The 22499-nt window shown below is 38.7% G+C and overlaps 1 long non-coding RNA gene across 2 annotated transcripts in view; it reads left to right on the top strand.

Moving 5' to 3' along the window:
* The window catches only part of LOC128316996 (uncharacterized), a 139176-nt gene that overhangs the window by 17765 nt on the left and 98912 nt on the right, over positions 1–22499 (top strand). For both annotated transcript variants that reach the window (XR_008301437.1, XR_008301436.1), the window contains one exon: positions 6285–6396. This is a non-coding gene — a long non-coding RNA (uncharacterized LOC128316996). The remainder of the gene's footprint in view (positions 1–6284; positions 6397–22499) is intronic.

Genomic DNA, 22499 nt, shown 5'->3' with positions numbered 1-22499 from the left:
GTGTGTGTGTGTGTGTATTTGTGTGTGCATGTGTATTGGTATGACTGAGAGAAAGCTGCAGACGCAGATTGGAAGTATAATGATGAAGCAGAGAGAATGGAGCAGTTGGTCATCAAGTGATGGAAGTGTGTGTGTGTGTGTGTGTGAGTGCGCGCACGCGCTGTGAAACTTGCGCTCAGCCTAATAGAAAATCTAATAAAGATCTAAATATAGCCACACGCAGATTAATAAAACATTGACAACACTGCTTTGCTCTCTCCTTTCACTCTCTCCATTATTATGATTCTCTGTCTCTTGGGCTTTACTCGAGAGAGAGAGAGAGACAGAGACAGAGACAGAAAGACAGACTGACAGACACTTTTCTTTGAAATAAATTGAGAGAAAATGACATAAGATATCTCAGGAATCTCCTCTATCCTCCCTTGCTCTCTTTCTGTGTGTGTGTGTGTGTGTGTGTGTGTGTGTGTGTGTGTGTGTGAGAGAGAGAGATTCTTCTCCTCATCACTAGCTCTGTCGTTATCAAGATACCACCACTGTTGTCATGGTGTTGACATGGCAACCACTGAGATCGTCATTATCTCTACATCGCTACATCATCATCCAAGAGAGACAGACAAGAGTGATGGAGAGACAGACGGAGAGACAGACAGGTAGATTTAGAAACATAGAGATGGTGGAAAAAACAGAGATATAGACAGATAGATGAAAATACAGACAGAAAGACAGGTAAAGCCAGAAAGAGAGATGGAGGGACAGACAGGTAGAGACAGAAAGACAGAGAGACAGATAGGTAGACAGGTAGAGACAGACAGAGATGATGAGACAGAGACACACAGAAATGGAGAGATGGACAAAGAGACAGACGGACAAAAGATAGAGAGACAGATAGAGAGAAACGGATATGGACAGAGAAACAAATACAGACAGAGAAGACAGACAGACAAACAGAGGAAAATAGGGAAATGAGCGACAGAAGAGAAGGAGAGTGTTCATTTCTCACATGCAGTGAATAAGCGACCAAGTGAGTCTCATTTTATATTTCACGAGACGGATGTGTGGTGCACGAGTAAAATATTTATCTATCACCTGCTACCCAGAGACAGAGAGAGACAGGAAAAGGAGGCAGCGACACACACACATACAGAGAGAGAGAGAGAGAGAGAGAGAGAGAAAGACGGACAGAGACTGTCTGCTCAAATCATGACACACTCCCCTCACTCGGTTTCGTGCAGATGTTCAGTGGTTTGTGACGCTGTGTGATGCTGTTATCTATAAACATGGACAAAAGCAAAAAGTAAGTGAAAACAGGAACTGACTTGTTTCACAGATGTTTGACGACATGAAATGTAACTATAAATGGATAAAAAAAGTAGGATACTTTGTTCTTTAACAAATAATAAACTGTAAACACAGTTAATTATAACGCAGGAATAAACACCTCAGGACATGCCGTTCTAGGAAAATAATCAACTTCGGGGTAGTAGCAGTAACTCCTGCTTTTATTCCTTATTTAACCAATCAGTGGTCGATGCTCTTCCTAGCCCCACCCACCTGCCCCTGTTTGGTACTCTCTCTCTCTCTCTCTCTCTCTCTCTCTCTCTTCCTTCCTTCCTTCCTTTCTCTCTCTCTGTCTGTTTCTAACCCTTTATTTACCATTTCCCTCTGTCTCTCTTTCTCATTCACTGTCTCTTTCTCTCTTTCTGTCCTTCTCTTCATCGCTGTCTTTATGCTTTTCTTTCTGTGTCTCTCTATATTTTTATCTAATTGTCTTTCTCTCAATCTGTTTGGGTCTCATGCTATATCTCTCTCTCTGTCTCTGTCTCTCTCTCTCTCTCTCCGTCTCTTTCTCTCTTTTCTTTTACCATGTCTCTCCTACTATTTCTTCTTCTTTCCCTGTCTCTGTTCCTCTCTGTCTCACTCCATCACCCCTTTCTATCTATCTGTATCTTCTTCTCTGTCTCTCTGCTTCATGGTGGACAGTAACATGGCTGCCACATGTGTGTGTGTGTGTGTCCTCCTCCTGTAAATACCCTTAAGTATTTTAAACCTCATCCTTTCCCCATCCTGTCTTTACTATCCCCTCCCCCCACTCGATTCTTCTCCCCCTTCCTTCCTTGGAGTGCTAAAACAGAACGAGTCTGCTCGCTTAAACAAAAGATCGGAAACAGAGTGGCGGATTCAGACACTAGCTGACTAGCACGATGACTAGCATCAGGTGCTGTGGCTAAAAAAATGCTCCCAACATCATTATACATTTTCTTTTTTTTTTTTTTTCCAAGCTGTGTATTACCTCATGAGAAGACGAAGAACGATGCAGACTTGAGAACACACACATTTGACAACCAAATGTTCGCCATCCAAATGAAGAACCATGCACTATTTGTGTTTCCCAAATGCTAGTCTTCTTATTTGCATTCGTTTTTATAAGTTCACTTAAAAAACTACACTCTGAAGAATAGCTAGTTACAGCTTTAACAACAAGATAGCGTGAATAGCATTCTAGCTAATAGGCTAATTAACAGTTTCTACTGGATAGCACTCAGCTAAATCTTTTCAACATTGCACAACAATAGGTTAGAGAAAATTTAGCTAACGCTATGCTTTATTTCATCATTCAAATCTTATCATTCTAAATAAACACACTGCTAACTTGCAACATTTTGTCGATGTATGCTAGCAGTGCACTGTGGGATGTCAGACAAGTCCCTCAGCCATCAAGGCAGTAGAAACAGTAACAGGATTTCTTAAACTTGCTTAATACTAGACAGTGTAACCAGACATGAATTAGCCTTAAACATAGTCAGCTATCAGCACCTAGACATAGATATTTGGCTGGATGCGTCGAAAACAACAGAAATAGTACTAAAAATTCAAACGTTAATATGAACGCATGATGTTTCTCCAAAAAAGAGGCTGGTCAAAGATCAATAGCTCATCCCGCATGTTCATTAAAAGGTCGAAGGACTAACGATTAGCTGTGACCTCAGCCATTAGTGTCGCAGTTCAGTCTCTAATGAGATTAAACTCCTGCGCTATTGCGCTACAGATTAGTGTGCACAGGAAAGTGGATCATTTTAACAGGTTTATCTTTGACTTCTGAACCTAAAGAGCCTAAACAACAGCTGGGAGACAATTTTCATTCCCAATCCATCATTCCCTGAAATGTTTTGTGCCAGATTTGTGTCTGCTGTAGTAGCTTATCTGCAGTCCAGCACAAATGTGATAAATAGGGAAAAAAAATCTAAATAAACGTTTTAAACATAAACATATGGTTTTACGAATTGTAGAATGTGTTTAGTTAAGGCAGAATGCAAAAAAAGCATAAAAGCAGCATGCTATTATTTTGATTTATTTGGTAAAATCCCAGAATCATTTCTAAAATCCTTAGCAACAAAACAATAAGGTTTCGGAAAGCGGAAATCACGAACAGAGAAATAATACATGATTAGTACAATAAGACTTTCGCAACAAAACAAAGGAACAGGAGGGTAGAAACAGACAAACTAATCAAAGTCAAACACGAAACAGGTGAACACATTAGGATAATAAACCAACGATAATACAGCGGCGGAGACAGAACAGAAACGAAAACAAAGACATATAGCCATAACATAAACAAAAGCACATGAATTTAAAACAAACAACATGTGTTTGAGATTGAGGAATTCAATAACAATATATCCCAATATCATCCCAATGCCATCCCAATAGAAAAGGAGAGACTGAAAAATGGACCTGTTGGAAATTAAATATGTAAATATTTGTTTTTTCTTTTTTAATTGCTTAATTAAAATAGGTAAATGCATAGTTTTAAACAAAATATATATGTTGAAATAAAGTATGAAATGAATCACATACATATAGAGAGCCTTTTCACTGTATCATGTGACACAAAAGTCATTTCATCAAAATCACGAGTGACCTTTAACGTTCAAATGTGGATCGTTCAGCTTCAAATACGAAGATGTAATCTTCCGACAGCTCTGAACTGTTTTACATGTTGTACTGGCTTGGTATACAAGTTAGAGATGCACAAGAGGATGCTGGCTCATGTGTGCAACTTGATTTGTATGCCAGGGGAAACGAAACATGACAACAAAGCCAAAATGATAGGACTGAAAGAATGGCAGGGGTGCCAATACTTTTTGCCACCAACGTTTATTAAATAAAAACCAGATGTAATGTCTGGATGGAGTAAGAAACACACCTGGACACACCTGTAGAGAGATGCTAAGAGGAAATGGTGTGTGTGTGTGTGTGTGTGTGGTGTCCAACTGAAACCATCTGGTGTTTTTGTTTATGTCTTAAACCCTATAAGCTGGATCCACGTTTGCACTGAGGCACCCTGGAGCTGCACAGATCATCTAACCACCATCAGGGCAGTGCTGTCACTGTGTGTGTGTGTGTGTGTGTGTGTGTGTGTGTGTGTGTGTGTGCATGGGAAACACACAGGGGACTACAGATTCCCCCTTTAGGCTTCCCACAGTCCTGACACACACACACACACACACACACAGGGATAGATAACACACATGTAAGACACATACACACACAAGGTTTTTAACCCATGTGTCTCACTCTGTCTCTCCCATTCTCTGTCTTTCCTTCTGTCTCTCACTCTCTCACTGTCTTTCTTTCCTTATGTCAGTCTCTCACTCTGTCTGTCTCTCCTCCCGCTAATCCTGATTCCATTCTCTTACTTTACTCCTGTCTGTCTTTCTGACTCTGACTCTGACTTTGTTCCTCTCACTCTTGCTTTCCTCCCATCTGTCTCTCTCTCTCTCTCTCTCTCTCTATCTCACACACACACACACACACACACTCGCTCTGTCTCACATGCTTTCTTTACTCCTGTCTATCTGTCTCTCTCTTTGTGTCTCTCATTCTTTCCTGTCTGTCTGTCTTGCTCTTGCTCTCTCTCTGACTCTCTCACTATATTTATTCTTATCTGGATATGAGTTGTATATTGTAAAAATGTCCTCAGCTATCCTCTGGCAAAAAATTATATTTTTTGCTAATATTCGTTCTATCTGTCTCTCTCTCCATCTCTAGACGTTCCTCGGTTTGTGTTTAATTTCAGTCTAGAGCACTTGATGTGAATAATCAAGTTTCTGTAAGCATCTGAATATGTTTGATATGATGTTGAAATAATGCCACTGTGTCCCATCTGTGTCTGTGTGTATGTGTGTGTGTACGATCCCTCCTGCTGAGATGTGCAGCTGAAAGCACATAAAGAATGTCAGATAACGAGTCAAACACAGGCCTTCGCTTATCTTCGCTTATCTGCTGGAATGTTATTTACACTGCTGTTGTTTGCCAATGAATTTCTCTATGATTCTGAAAAGAATGTAATCCATACTGAAGCCAGGACTGTGTGTGTGTGTGTGTGTGTGTGTGTGTGATGTTTAGGGGATGTTTTGGACAGATGGAGATGTTTGTAAATGTAACCACGAGGAGGAATTTGAAAAATGAAATCAGGCACAAGTGTTTCAACACACACACACACACACACACACATAGTTACGTTCATCTAACACATATACTCATGGTCTTATTGGACAAATCTACATACTGATAAAGTGTCACTTCCTGTTCCGTATAAGTCACGTAGCATGGGAGAGTGTGTGTACCTGTGAAAATAGCTAATGAGTGTATGCATATAGGGTGCCATTAATTATGGAATTGACTACACATAACTGATTACATGTATGTAAAAAATAGAATAGCCATAAACGTTGACTTATCTAAATATATTAAACATTTTTCTTTGAATAAATGTTGGTGGCAAAATTACTGGCATCCCTTGTAATATGCTATACAGGGTGCTAATAATAATGGAGTTGACTGTACATGTTGAGTAAATATGTATATAATCAAGGGACTGAGTATAATCATTAACTTGCCTTGCCTTTCCTTTTTTTTTTTTTGGCTAAATAATATTTTTCTTTTAATAAATGGATGGAATCGATGGAAAAATTATTGGCGCCCCTTTTGATATGCTATATAGGGTGCCAATATTTATGGCTCAACATGACAAACTGCGTTGGTCGAGCAACATTTTAATGCTCAGTTGAGATTGTAGTCGACAGTGTAAATCGGTACCATTATTGATCACTTTCTTTCTCTTTTACCTGTTACTCCTCTACTCTATCTGCCCTTTCATCACTCCATCAGTCACACTCTGACCCCATTTCACCTTAAAGTCAGAAGTTTCACTGTAATCGAGACTTGGCACTCATCCATCTCATCCCTTTCTCTCTTTCCTGACCTGCGCTTTTCCCCAGGGTCACAGGAAGTGCCCCTCTTTCCCAACCCCACTGAGCATGTGTGAACAGCAACGACTCATCCTGCAGGAAACAGGAAGTGTGCTCACACACCCTCTTCATGCCTGACACGGTAAGAAAGGTTTTGTGTGTGTGTGTGTGAAGCTATGCAGTTACGTCCAGAGGGTATTGGCATGTTTACATATACAGTGTGTGTGTGTGTATGTGTATTTAGGAGTATGTTGGAATTCATCCAAGATTGCATGTCAGGAATGTCTTCAGTTTATATGACAATCAGCAAACACACACACACACACACACACACACACACACACCAGGTGGATGAGTCTGTGTATGAGTCACAGATATTAAGACACACACTGTCGTCTTTCAGTCTGAATCCACTCATTCATCTGATATGGGGATGCTGGGAATTGATTGTTGTGGTTCATGTGTTTCCGGCATACACACACACACCCACACACACACACACACACTCAATGTCAGGGTGTGAGTGCAGAGGCCTTAGTCACTTAGCTTTAGTGCCATCACACTACGTGACAGTGATGTGGGAGCCAGCTGTAATCTCAGGCTTTCATCTCACCGTGTGTGTGCGTGATTGTGTGTGTGTGTGTGTGTGTGTGTGTGTGTCTGGTGTCCAGATTCTGTCACTTAACCCACCCCCACGGGAGATCAGAAGGGACAGCTTAAACAGCTTCACTCCAGCTACCCCTAGGGAGCACACACACACACACACACACACGCACACACGCACACACCAAACTCAATTAGTAAGGATTTGGAAAAGTTACCAAGCTAACAAGTAACGGAAGTCTTTCTCACACACATCTTTTTTCATAAATATTTGCTGTAAACGAAATTCAGACTTACAGTGCGACCTACTGTAATTTACAGGTTCTGTTCAGTTGATTCGGTTTTTCCAACTCCTGAGGGTTTTATCTAGAAGCTTACACAAGCTTATATTTCCTATCTTAAAGACTATGCTAATAAAATAAAAACCCGGGATAGGCCCCGGATCCACCTCCACCCTGACCAGGATAAAACGCTTACTGAAGATTAATAAATGAATAATTTCCCATCACTAATATCCTTCCTTACGTGTACAATTCCGAATCCAAACTTTGGGAGACGGAACCTAAGGGTGTGTTTTTTTTTTGTACCAAAAAGTCATCCAGTTGTCCAAGATGGCTGCTTCCACCATACAGTTTCAGCTACACTGTGAAGTGGTGTTCCTGTTTATACACTTTTAGTAAAATGGGTTCTTCAAAATGGGTTCTTTGGATAGTCCCCCTCTTAAAAATAAAATGTCAGAGATACTTATAGCGATGCCAGAGAAGAACCATTTTTCATGCCCTTTTAAGAGCCGCTTTTGGTTCCCTAAACAACCTTTCAGTTCGTCTATTTGTGTCACTGCTATAATAAACTGAATACTAATTATCCACGGCAAAGATCCTTCCATTTAACGCTGACATTTACAGATGATGAGAGAGATGAGATAAACTTTATTGTTCCACTGGGGGGGATTTTATTCTTGGGCTTTCCAACCATCTGCTTGTCATTAAATTATGATAAGAACATTAAAAAAAAAAACAATTCGAACATAAAACCGTAGAACCTCACACAACTTACATATCACTACATCACTTTTTGGCATTAAGAGGCTTCATAGATGTAGAAGTTTTGAACTGGTTTATTTATGGTGGGAGTTTTTTTTAGTTCTCTGTGGCACCAATAAAAGTATAAATGGTCACAAATTTAACTTCAGATATTATTATCTGTATAACTTCCAGCTTCCTGCTACAATTCCATAATCAAACTTTGGGAGGTGGATGCTACTAAGACTGTGTTATGATACTTAAAAGTATCAGTTTTCCAAAATAGTTGCCTCCATGACATTACTGTTTTGTTTGTTTAGTAAAATGGGTGCCTTAGAATGGGTTCTTTGTATAGTTACACTCTTAAAAATAAACGGTTCTCTGAAGGAACCATTAAGAAACCACTGATTGATTGATTGATTGATTGAGTGATTTTGATTGATGGTTCTCTAAAGGTTTTACAGAATCGTATTTTAATAATGAAATTACAGATCAGTTTTTGTAATTTGGGTGAGAAATACATCCATTAATCGTTAGCTACATTAGCATCACAGCTCCTGCGCAACACAAGAGAAGAAAAGAATAATCGAAAAAAATGATCTGCACTTGTGGAAAATGGGGAATTGTGTATATTTCAGACGTTTAAAAAAACCCTGAGGGGAAAAAAGTAGGAACAGCATCACGGTACATTCGTCACAGCCATGAACTCTGTACCACACACACAAAATTAGTATTCCTGTCTTATCTTCCGGCTCTTCTGGAATGTGAGGAGAGAGTCTGAGCAGGACCCAGGTCAAAGGTCAACAGAGAAACGTTAATTTCTAGGATTTCTTGGCATATAAACATGAATGGTTAATTTGTTATATCTAATAAAGCTGTCTATAAGGCTATTGTTTGTGCTCTGTGTGCGAGTGTGTGTTTTTCTCATTCCTGCCATACCTGAGTTTGTGAATGAGCCACTGATAACAGATAACAAGTGGTGAGAGTTTAAAAGGCTGTGAAGTGTGTGTGTATGTGTGTGCGTGTGTGTATGTGTGTGTGTAGACAAGCGCTCTTGATGACAGATTTGAAGTGGAAGCTGTGTGTTTGCTGTGTGTACTCGTGTCACTAAGCCAGATGAGCCGAAGACTGTTCCAAATAACAGTCCGGAAGAATTTATTAAGAATTCACAGATATTTATGGCCGGAATTTCCCTCAGTAGTGGCACCTGCTGTGACATCATCAATAAAAATAAAAATAAGTGGTCTGCTTCCACTAGCAGCAATACATATTCGTGCCACGGAGCTACCACCACCATGTTTCACAGAGTCACTGGAAAGTCACTTGAGCAGATGTTTCATTTTCTCCACATTTCCTTGTCTCCATCACATGAATCTATCCCTAGGACTTGATCCCAGGTGATTCAATGTCCATTTTAGCAAGCAAGTACCTTCTCTACCTTTGGATTCTTGAGGTTGACAAGTGGTTTGTATGTAGTGGTTAAACCCACTGAGGTCATAGTGGTTCCACTGTTTATCTGTTCAACAGTCTTCCTTCAAAAGTGAAAGTATTCTTCATCAATGCAAAGTGAGCAGAGACCTTGGCCTTTGTTGAAGCCTGCCAGTGGTTTGCATCTTGTGGCTAAACCCAATGAGGTCATGCTAGTCTTCTGTTTATCTGATCAGTGGTTTTTATTTGTTTGTTTGGCAGATTGTTGCTCTGGCAAAGCTCACTGGTCAGTTCTAGTTTGTTAGTAACAGACCAAACACTTAAAACACACAATTCAAACTCCACCCCCACTAACATCTCTAAACCTTTTCTTAGCACTGGAATTAATTAAATAATGATATGCTGAGACACAAGCTGAACAGCCAATTGTCTGTCATTTGCTCAGTTCAAATGGGAGAGCTATGTGTATAAAGGGTTGAGATTCACATTTCTTATCGACATATTAAATGTCATAGTATAATTGTTAAATTCGGAGCCAATACTTTCGTATATATTATTGTTTCTGTATTAAAAACTTATACTCCATATAAACTGATTAAAAGTAGTGTGTAGTTGTTGATAAGGTGAAGTTTTCTGTATGGAGATGTTTATTTAACATTTATGGAAGGAGTCTCCAGTGCCAGCGCTTTGTAACAGTCAGAGGTAAAGCTGTAACTTTTCAGACGCTTTTTGGTTTCTCTGTAACATGACATTTTTTCTTATTAACTTGAAGAAAAAAAAGCGAATAACCGTATAGCTACTATACCGTATAACTTGTTTTGAGGGCGTTCCACAACATTATATGTAACTATAAACAGATAAAATGTATGACTAGGTGTTCTATAATTAAAAAAAAGTTAGCTTTGGCAAACTGCTGTGGTTTAAGAGGAATAAAAGACTTCAGGATGTGCTGCTATAGGAAAATAATCATAAACTTAGGAGTGGTTACAGCACTCTGCTTCACCACACCACCCTGTCAGTGATTATTTTTCTATAATAGCACAACATGGAGTGTTTTATTCCAGAAAAATAAATGTCAATGCCATTCTACATTGAGAATCTGATGGTAAAACAAGGACATTTTTATGACCCCAAATTGTGTAAAGTCGAGACACTGGAATGTCTCGAGGGGGTTTCTCACTAACATGACTCTTTTGGTTACTCTGTTGTGAGCAAACAGCGTAGCTTCCTCTAGCAGGAAGTGACACGTTACATATGCCCCAGAAACCAGAAGTGTCACCCACTCGTTCTTTCTTCATTCTTAACTTAAGTGTTCATAGCAATCGAACGCAGATACAGTATGTTCCTCACATTCATATAGACAAGCAGCGTAGAGTAATAATACATAATAACATGCATGAACACACACACATTCACACGCACAAGTGAGCGGGAAACATGACGTCGTCTGACAGATGACACATTTTCCATTAGGATCACATGGGAAGTGACACACACACACACACACACACACACACACTGACATAGCAAGAAACCTGTCTGGGCCCGCCACAGGCTGACACAAGTGCTGAGCAATGCGGCCGAGGGTTCACTTGGTGCATGTTGATAGATACCAGGAAACAGTTGGTATAAAAGAAGAAGTAGGAGTGCATGAACTCCTGAGCAGGCGTATATGTATAGTCACAGTCACACACCTTTAATTCAATTTGATTTACACTCCTGGAGTGTTCTCCACCTCGGTGCGGTACTTTAAGCAGGTCAGAACACAGCAATCGCACTCGTTCGTGGACCAAAACAACCAATCCGAGAGTGTGTATAACTCCACTCGATTTCAGGAAGTGAATCAAAAGTGTAATGTGTTTTTTTTTTTTTTTTTTAAATTATATGTGAGCTGCAAAACTGAACCAAATGAATAAGTTGCAGTGCTGCAGAAATGCTGTGTGTCCTGGAGATAAACAAGAAAATAAACAATGTTTAAACTAGTCATATAGCACCGGCAAAGGTTTCTTTCTTTTGTTCAACATTTCTGACCAGTCAAAGAAAGAGTCACCTTTTTTGTTTTGGTTTGTTTGATTTCGTATATTGTGAAACCAAACCAAACCAAATTGCAAATGAATCAAAAGTGTCAATTTTGCTCTGATTCAGATTCAACAAACAGACTAATAGGTGTGCAAAAGGGCCTTTAATCATAGTGTTAATGCAATAAAATGCTTGTAGCATGGGTGTTTAATGTAAATGATGTGCAATGAAAAACATAATTCATTATGCTAGCAAGAATATTCCTGTTTATTGTCATTTCAGAATATTTATTGCTTCATCATCAGCTAGTTCTTAGAGAATGACTGTTAAACCCTTGAGCGAGACCATAACCGTCAAATTCTCTTATAAGTCACTTTGAATCAAAGTGTCTGCCAAATGAATGTAAATAAGTCAAATATACCAGATCATTTACATATTAGAGAACAAAATAAAAAGAGATCATAAAGGCTCTCGTTTGATGTATAACGACGACCGACTCTCAGAAACTGTTCTACAAACAGATTCAGACGTTTGTCTCACCACGTTATGATCTTCTTACTGTTCTGGCATTTCTGCTCTGGACCGAGCTCTGTCCATGCGATTGGTTAATCTGTAGAAACAAACCAAAAAAGGACACGCAGACACGCAAATCCTGCTCCTGACCTTTAACCTTCGACCCCCCGCTGGATAGGGATGCTCTTCCTGCTTCCTGTTTTGGAACAGGAAATGGCAGCTGGTAGTGGAAGTGATCTCATGGCAGCACCTGCATGGAGAAGGTTGGCGCGTACACACACACACACACACACACACACACACACACACACACACACACACGCACATATATTTCCCATGCGGCTGTGAGCAATAGGAAGTAAAGGAGACTGATGTGTTTTTCCCACACTTTACGTGTTTCCCTCTGATATGGACTGTGGGGTTTGGATTTTTTTTCTGGAATGAAAAATATTAATTTAATTGTTCGTTTTTTGTTTTTTTTTAAACTTTTCCACGATGATTCACACCATCACATAATGGACAAAAAAAATTACATTGTCACATTAACGGTTTGCTATAAAATAGCAAACGAAATAGCAAAGAATATTTGGTCTTATTAAATTTCAGATTTTTATTATTTTTCAGATTTTTTTAATTAACAACATAATATCATACCTGTACAATGTAATATCATGCTTTTTATTTTTTTGCTATATTTACCTATTTGATTAGGGAAACTGACATTCATAAATATCTATTTCCATAAACATTCCAGGATAACTTCCAGGATTATTCGTAACTGGCTAACAACATCTGTGTTCTCTCAACTCGATTATATCCTGTAATAATTGACAAACAGGAAAAAAGTTCCCCTAATTTCTGCAACCTCATAATCCACTTTATGCCAGAGTGAATTCTGGATTCTGATTGGTCAGACGATGATGAATTTTCTCAAACAGCAGCTCTGACAGTAGTGCAGCTGCAAATCACAGATTTATATTAATGCGCTTGTTCTAATACGTTATCGTTGCTATAGTAACAACTTACACGGAGACTTGTAGGGTGGATGCGCCACATGAATGGATTTTAAAAACCATCTGTAATCATTAATAAGGTGATGCTTTCTGTAAGGAGATTATTATTTAACATTTATGGAAGGAGTCTCCAGTGTCAGTGTTTGATTACGATTTCACGTAGCCACAGTATTCTATTAGCGTTTATGTATCTATATACAGTATAAACATGGTCTCCAGGCTTTGATGTCTCTGCTGTCATTCAGTGTGCAATTCAACAGGGACATTTTTTTTTTTAAATCCCGCCTACATCCTTCCCAAAGTAGCTTCATCCACTTCCTGTTTCCGAAATCCTTGTGCAAACAAAACACCACTGTACAAACAAATACATGAATATTGTGGTGTTGTTATTATTATTGTATAGTTTTTGTTGACATGACATGCAACAGATCAGATCTCAGACTGCCCCACTTACAAAGCTTAAAACATGACAATTTTGGATGTGTGTGTGTGTGTGTGTGTGTGTGTGTGTGTGTGGGTTGTAAGTGTGTCCTGTCCTATATTCCCTCACTGGCTGCGCTCCAAAGAGAAGATTATGGTTATATTCGTGTACATCAAAACTTTGTTTAATATCCAGGGCAAATGTGGCGAGAACGTATCGATCAGACAGAATTATGCTTTTCAGTTATGGGAAATGCCACATGTATATGGTTTAGTGGCATAATAGATTATTTTTGGATTATTGCCAAAAATATTTAAAGTCGCATGTGTAGTAGCGGAAACGAAATAATCCATTTTTTTGTGTTATCTAAGCCACATTATTTACAGCATTTTGGTCAGCCATTTCAGTTCCCTGTTTAAAATATCATCTCGTTGATACATTTCTGGTGTATGTCTCTCTCTTTCTCTCTCTCTCTCTCTCTCTCTCTCTCTCTACACACACACACACACACGCACACACACACACACACAAAACATTGAGTAATAGTGGTGTATCTTGGCAAGCTGCAGTTTTTTTGCTGAGGTTACACAGAGATCTGGGCCATAGTGAAAGCCTACTGACACACATTCCTTACACACACACACACACACAGAGTTCCTCCTTTCTGAGTTCTTTTTTCACTCTGCCTGATGTCCTGAAACCGAAATGAGACGGTTTCATTTGCTTTACTACACACTACTTATATTCCAAAGAAATGCTAATTCCTCTACAGCTTCTACAGTAAATCTGTGTGTTAGTCTGTGATAATAGCATTTTGCTATTGCATTTTTTGCTAATCGCTCTGCCACCTGCTGCTAATCTAACACATGTAATTAAATATGTCCACATAGTGGAAGTGTGTGTGTACGCTAGAATTGATATGGACAGGACAAATGTCTAAGAGCTAAAAGGAAAAGAATTATCTCACTGTCCTCCAACACTCTACCTCACAATGCTAGTGTCCACGCCTTTAGCTTAGCAGGTAAGGATTCCAGACTATGAAAATATTCTGTCTCAAACATATTGATCATAAACACACACACACACACACACACATTTCAAATAAAGCCACAAATCTGGATAGTGGAGATGAATTTCCATTCACTTTCCACAGATGGAGTAAAGAAAGTAGAAAATGTTTCTCCTCAAGAAAAGCTAGCGAGCTACGTTAGCTTGACATATGCTATCTGAAAAAAGAACAAGAACAGACCTAATATTTTCTTTTAAGCATTTTCCAGCAATATCTCATCATTTTAATGGAAACCATTAGGCTGTTAGCCTATATATTTATATGTCTATGATGTTTGATCGGAAGACAGTCTGAAGTGTTATGAATTTTATTTATTGTCCATGAAATTATGTCATCTTCTCCAGAAGTAATGCTAGCTAAATGTAGCTAACTAGCTGATGTTGGGCAAAATCATGATCCAGTCATGTACTGTAAATATCTATGATTAAGCGCTCGAAGCTGAGCTAGCCAGCTCAAGTGCTAGCTCAAGTGGTGTTGATAATATTGAGGCCAAAATGGCTTCATATACGCCACATAAATCTATGAAACCATTAGCCATTAACATCAACTTATTGCAGATAGATTACAGAGTGTGGATGGACAAAAACTCAGATTCACTTAGAAACAAGACACATGACTGAATATCTCAGAAATCACAACCCAAATAACTAGCTAGTCGCTTTAAGAGTTTCTCCTCAAGTAAAGCTAGTTAGATAATCCCCAGTTTATCCAAAACCGTAACCATTGTGCCAAATTAGCATTCTTGAAAAGGAAGCATCGGTATAACTAGCTGTCTGTGATAAAGTGTTTAGCAATCAAATACTAATGATATTAAGGGTGTAACGATCAGATGATTTGAATTGATGCTTTGAATTAAAAGGCAGCGGTTGAAATTAATCAACAATCATTTTAGTCTTGCCGTTGACAGCTACCAACCGGGGAGGGTGAAGGTTAACTCGTACTTCCTCAGAGACACGTGAAGCGTAATTTCAACCTGCTGCTTACGCTGCGTCACGGGCCGGCACAACACACTCGGAGGAAAACGCTATCTACCCCCTTCCGCATACATAAACTCACAGATTGGTTAGTGTTGCTGTGATTGACAGGGGAGGAACATCATAGTTAGTTAGCTAGTTTTACTATTGAATTGCTGGCTTAAGAATCGAAATTACGTTGTGTGAAAGCCTAAGGTTTACATGGCTACATGGCTATGACACCTCATGCTAGCTGGCGGTTCAGGGGAAAAAAAGCAAAAAATCACCCCTACTTCCTTGAATTCCTATGAATCTTGTGGCTTCTGTAAAAAAAAAAAAAGTACGAAATTAAGAGCTCCAGCAGAAAGTGGTCTAGAGTAAAGAAAACTTCCTCTTAGTGGGAATTTCTCTGAAGCTAGGGCTTTCCTTCTGTCTTTTTGCTGTCTAAGCAACTCGCACTAAAAAAAAAAATCTTCCAGAACTTTCCAGCCAGTAAAATATGATGGTTCTGAGAAAAAAAGAAGAAAAGGTTTTTCTCTGCTATAATGAATCATATCCCTTCTCTCTTACTCTCTCAAGCTCAAAAACATCCTTTTAGACAGGTTTTTACTGTATCTGATGTATATCTGGTTTTAAATGTGGATAAAATGAATGTCCTTTCAGTGGATTTTATCTAAAAACGAAAGTCTTAGCAACCTTTTTTTTTGTGTCTTTTTCCATCTTCACAAGGGAAAAAATGCACAAAACTGGGTGAAAATGGTACAAACCTGTTGCTGTAGTGGTCCCATCAATCTTTGTACCTTTATCATGTATCGTTCATACCAAAAAATGTATGCAAGTGTACTGTACCGTAAAGAAATGTAGGCACATCATTGGAACTGAAGTCCCACTTACCGCATTTTTATATCTTGTGAAAAAGTACCTTCACAGAACTGCAGGTCTCCTGGAAGGCGCATTGATTTCAGGTTAAAAAGTGAGTCGCTGCAGTGCAATGTGGAAAAGGTGGAGTGCTGTACAAACACACGTGGCTCGTTTTATTCTAGCGAATCAGATAATGGCAGAGATATGGTAATGAAGCAGGATATCTTTCAATGGCTTCTCTGGCCAATTACACCTTAGGCGAAAAGCTGGGAGTCTAGGAGTAACAGATTGAAAGAGAGAGGGACTACGGGTTTGTGTAAAAGAAAATGAAAGGACAAGGTGGATGCTCACTACATAGCTAGCTAGTGTGGAAGGAAATTCTTACAATTGCTTGTAGAAAACAATCTTTCTACAATTAGGTGATTAGCATGAGGCTAATGGCTGCTCAAATAATATTGACGATGATGTTGTCCTTTCATTTACTTGACGTTTTTTCATTTCCATTTGCTTTAATTAAAATTAAGGTCCTCTTTTACCTTGTTCTTTTCATTCCTTTTCTTTCCCTTCCTTTCCTTTTTCTTTCCTTTCTCTTGCTCAGATCTCACTCTCTCTCTCTTTTGTCATGCATCAGATCTGCAGGAAAAAATCTTGATTTCAGGCAAACTGTGTCTCCTGGGTAGAGTGAGACAGTGTGCTGGAATGTGGAGATCCTGCTCTTCATTCAGTCACTTTATTCACTTTATTCTCGTGAATCAGATAACTTTTATTCATTTCAATTGCATTCATTCGTGTACAAATTTCAAGTTTCTTTACTTATTACAGGAATACATTTCAATCACACAGCTGTTAATTTAAGGGGTAAGGGCCTTGCCCTGGTCTTAGTCCTGCGATTTAAATGTATGTCCATAGCTGGATTACACTGTAATATTGTATATTGATGCCTTCATCACTCCTTGCTTTGGTTGGAGAACTGATAACAGCAGGAGCTGCTTTCACCAAAATATGAGTTTAGAAACTCAAGGCCTGTAGACAGACCTCGCCGCCATGCAGGACCTGTAGCTGTTCATCTGTTCCTTCAGTTTTAGCCAGCGATATTTCCACCTATAACCACAAACACCAGGAATTTTTGACAAAATACTTATTGACAGATTCAAAACATACCAAGCCTGCATAAAATCTCTCAAATAAAAAACACTTTATCATCGTACATCTTTATATATTCAACTTTTTTCTTTATACTAAAAAACGGGGTACACTTCTATGAAAAGAGTGTTTTCCAGGATTTTAGGAACACTTTGAGGAAAATTGTAACCCTTAAGTATTCAAAGAACCCTTGGGAAATCCTATAACACTGCTTTCAATGATCAGCATACTCCAGCAAAACATTTGCACATTTTTTCCCACCACTGCGCTCCCAAAGTGGGAATTTATATTAAAAAGATAGATCTCTGCTAATTAAAAATAACATTACATCCCCAAACAATGCTGCTTGAGAATTTGTCACGTTTGTATGGGAATGATTTTGTGTGAGATAGCTGTTAACTAAAGTAATAAAATGTTAGACATCAAACATGATTGAGTGCATTGGTGTAAGCGGAAAACTGTGTAAATTTTTTTTATTTTGTGGAAATGTGTCTTTAAATTCCATAGTTCAGAAGAGGAGTATATGAACTATAGAGTAATGATGGTCAGTAGCAGCGTGATGCATTGTGGGATACGCGGCTATTAAAGCCCACACGGGGTCTATCTATTAAAGAGGACAGGAGGAGGGAATTAACCTCTGGGTTCCTGAGGTCCTTGGCAATGCTTTCACTGATGCGTGATTGCTGCTTTTTTTTTGTTTTTTATTTATGATAATACGTTTAGCTAAAAATGGATTACTTGTAATTCATTACCTTGGTTTCTACCAGCGATATTTCCACCTGAAACCACAAATCCAGATGACTTTGGACTCGGAAAGGAAAAAAATACTTGGTTCAAATCAAACCCGCTTAAGGTAAAGTTCAGCCAAAAGCCAAAAGTTTATAGAATGTTCCCTTCTCTCGACCTCAGACACCAAATAAATCTCAGCAGTTTGACTACATTCGAGTAGAAAAAAAAGAAAACTATATACATTTTTAGACGAATTATCATTAAACATTGTATAACGTAAACAAAAAGATCAGACTTTTTAAGAAAATATGCAAGAGTGATTGAGAGATGGAAATCTAAAGCCAAACAGGACTTCTGAAGCACATTTAGAAGAAGTAAAAGATCATGAAGCTGAGAAAATTGAGTTTTTTTCCTTAACATTTTATCATTTTGTGTACACTACACAATTTTAAATAAATGTACACAATTTCCTACTGCCTTTTTTTTTTTTGTAAATTGCACACATAATTGAAGCATAAACTCCACATAAATCCATTTAAGTCCACATTCTACAAAATGTTTGTACCAGATATTTATTCACCGTCTTCTGCCATGTTGTTATTGAGCTGTCCCAGTTTCAGTTGTGCCTGTTTCATTGACCTGGTTGTACATTTGTGCGTTAGTTTTCTTTAAAAAAAAAAAAAAAAACTAGGCAATGTCACAGCGACATAGTTACAATGAAGTGTTAAGTGGCCAGAATGTTAAGTTGAGCCTGTGCTGACAGCTCTTAGCGGAGCTGTTTTACACCCTGACACACACACTCATCCACACACCCACCCACACACACTTGTTATCAGAATCTTACACTAGCGTGTGGCGCAGTCCACAGCTGCCTGCCATTTTAGTGGACGTGATGTCGGAGAAGCCTGTGTTGCCCGGCAGTATGAGGAGATGCCGTCGTAGGTTCCGCCATGTGCTGCCACTCGGGTGGTACCGCTGAGGACTGGACCAGTACCCGCCTTTACCCTGGTGAGGGGTCCGGAAACTGGGCAGATCCGGCAAGCGGTAGCGGCTAACGTAGAGGGGTTCGTAGAGTCCCAGCCGTGGCCTGCTACAAGAGAAAAAGAGTTCTTTCATTACAAACATGATGAGTGTCTGCGATATACTGATATACTGATATACTGATTCTCATATTGACACAGTCACCATCCGATATGGATAAAAGAAATGATACATAAAAAAAGAGATATGGGTGAGAAGGTAGTGACAATTGATGCAATCAGTTACATTAATTTATTCTGCAGTTTGCATGATGCTAGACTGAAGGTATGAGCTTCTTTTACTTATTGGCGACAGTTCTATGGTAAAATGATGCACAACCAAGCTGACGCAAAAACTTATCAGAAGTAAAAAAAAAACAAAAAACAAAACCAAAAAAAGCAAAAGAAAATCATTTTACGAGCTAAAAAAAGCAACATTCTTGAGTAACTGGTACAGCAACATGAGTATTGCTGTTTCTATGTGGAATATGTTGGAATGGCATTGAAAGAAAGTTCCCACATCACACACACACACACACACACACACACACTTGGGACACTTGAGTGATTTACAGAAGCAGCCGAGTTCTGCTTGAGTGCCATGCGACCCCAGTGAGAGTGCAGAGAGAAAGGAGAGAGGAACATGTGGAGGAGGGGGAAGTCATCTGAAATATGATGAATTTAAAAAGTTGAGAGAGGAGAAGAAAAAGAAGAAGAGGAGAATCAAACACATGGTGTTAACAGGACAGGGTATCCTGTTCTGCAGAAACAGTAGCCTTACATGAAAAGCAACACTTTCTTAGATTAGTGTGAAAACCGGGACCTTCTGTCGAAACGTTATCGTTTCTATAGTAACAACTTACACAGAGACTTGAATGGAGGACGCGCCACATAATCTCGACCTAATACTAAATGATGTGAATTAAAAACGTTATTTAACAAAGAAAGATACATAATCGTTGAAATGGTGAAGGATACGGTTGTTTAACATTCATGGAAGGAATCTCCAGCGTCAGCGCTTTCTAACAGTCAGAGGTAAAACTGTAAATTTGCGTTTTCCTACACAAGACATTCTGTCGATACATGACATTTTTTTGTCTTATTAAAATCAGTATAGTGAGGGAACAATTGTTTCTAGCTGATGTAATGGGAACTAACTTATTTTGCGTATGTTCCACAACACTATATGTAATTATAAACAAATAACTGTACGCCAAAAAAAACAAAACAAAAAAAAACGGTGTGTTCTTCGACAATACAACTCGTAATTGTTGGCAAATTGCTATGTTTTAAGAGGAATAAAACACTCTGCTACATTGATCGGAGGTGAATTTATCTGTCAGTTTTGTTCCTGTTGTGTTTTATTCCTTAGCTAACCATGTATATGTGCGTTCATTCAGCATTTTATAGTAAATGTACAAAAAAAATTACTGCTATGTGCACACAATGTCCATAACTGACCAATCAAACTAGAGCTGTGTCTCAAATCGCGTACTTACATAATATTCTAGACTGTTCTTGATGAATATCCGATTTCTTTATTATGGTTAGCGTTCGAATTCAGACTTACCGAAAAGGATGTTTTGAAAGCAAATCTTTAAATGTAAGGTTATAGTTTTTCAACGTGAGGAGCAGATCATGACTGTAATCATGATAACTGCATAAAGTTTTAATGTTAGCCTAATATAGCTAATCTGTGTGTGTTGAACATCTCCTTGTGTCCTAGAAGATTTGGCGTTAAATCGCTAAGCTAAACATTTAACAGGTTGATGTACAAAATGTACACAGGTGAATACGTAAGCAAAGCAGCATACGTAGCTAGGTGTCAAAAATAACCCCGGCATTAGACTTTTTCATTTATCTGAACTTTTTGCTCAGCTTTGCATGCTTTTATAAATGTTATCTATGCTATGCTATACCACCTGCATTATTCATTAAGGTAGCCAGATTTCCCCTGATAAATTAAACCCATTATTTTGTGCTAGTACCTTGAAATTTGACTTGGACATGAGGGTGAGGAAGTTCACTATAAGATTCATGCACACGAAAACTGTCCTTCCCATTTATTTTACCTTACTGGTTGTAAAACGTGTAATCAGCCAAGCAATCGCATTAAAATAATATAAAACTTCACATTACAATAATATGGATGCATTGGTGTGAAAGCTTGTATGAGGACATCCATCAACCTGTCATCCTTACAATAATTCCTTATATATTATTTATTTTATTTAAAAAAAAAAAAAGCGTTTGGAACTTCTCAAGAAGTGTAAACTTCTTACAAAATATGGCACATTTAACATTTTTTTGAAGTATATTTTAAATTATTTAAACAATTCTACATTTCTCTAACACTCTAAAATACATTTAATAACATTACATTTAAACAGCTTAAATAAATGTAAAGTGTAAATTGTGTTTTCTGTTTAATTCTAATATTGAACAAGTCTTTGGACATGTCTGAAATTTTTTTCAAGTGATTAAAATAATGAAGTAATCCAAGTTCTGTTAATCTTCCTGGGTTTATGAACCATGTTCAGCACTCGTCCTCAGCTGGGTTTCATCTCTCTCCCTGCGTCTGGTTTTTCTCTGCATGTGATTTTATTTCTTCACTGACAAAATAAAAAAACACACACCCCGTCACCTTTGGCAGACCCCGGGTTACTCTCTGCGGAGCGTGTTCTTCACGTCTGTTTTTGCTTTATTTAGGCTGATACACTTTTCCATCTCCATTATAAGTGACATGGAGCTCAGCTGCTTCACATTGTCTTATTGATGGCTGTGGCTCGAACAGAAATGATGTTTGCTATCAAAAATGTATTTATTTCAACTGACTTATATGAAATACAGAACCATCTGCGCACACACACACACACACACACAGACGCCTCTTCAACTTGAGATTGTGTTGAAAGCAAAATCAGGATCATAATCAAGATTAAATTGTTTTGCTGCAACGCACTCCTAAATTGTTAGCTTTGAGGGGAAAAAGAGGCCACGCCCATTTTGCACTGGGCCTGACAGACATTGTGGCCACACCCTATTTTTTTTTTTTTTAAAGGACTGACACACAGTGGCTATGCCCAAATTTATTAGGGCTGATAGGAATAGAGGCTACGCCCCCATTTATTCCTGGCCTGACAGAGATAGAGGCCACGCCCCCTTTTTGGAGGGGGAATGACAGGCACTGAAGCCACACCTCCTTAACTGGGACAGACACAGAAGCCACAGCAACTTTTTTACTGGGACAGACAGGTACATAGGCCACGCCTGCTTTACTGAGGCAGACAGACACTGAGGCCACACCCAGTTTTTACTGGGACAGACAGGTACATAGGCCACGCCTCCTTTACTGAGGCAGACAGACACTGAGGCCACACCCAGTTTTTACTGGGACAGACAGACGGACACAGGGGCTGCACCTCCTTCACAGGGACTTTTATGTGATGCAC

This window comes from Pangasianodon hypophthalmus, chromosome 3 (assembly GCF_027358585.1).
Source record: "Pangasianodon hypophthalmus isolate fPanHyp1 chromosome 3, fPanHyp1.pri, whole genome shotgun sequence".
In the NCBI taxonomy this organism is placed as follows: Eukaryota; Metazoa; Chordata; class Actinopteri; order Siluriformes; family Pangasiidae; genus Pangasianodon; species Pangasianodon hypophthalmus.
This window is presented reverse-complemented; position numbering and strand designations above follow the sequence as displayed.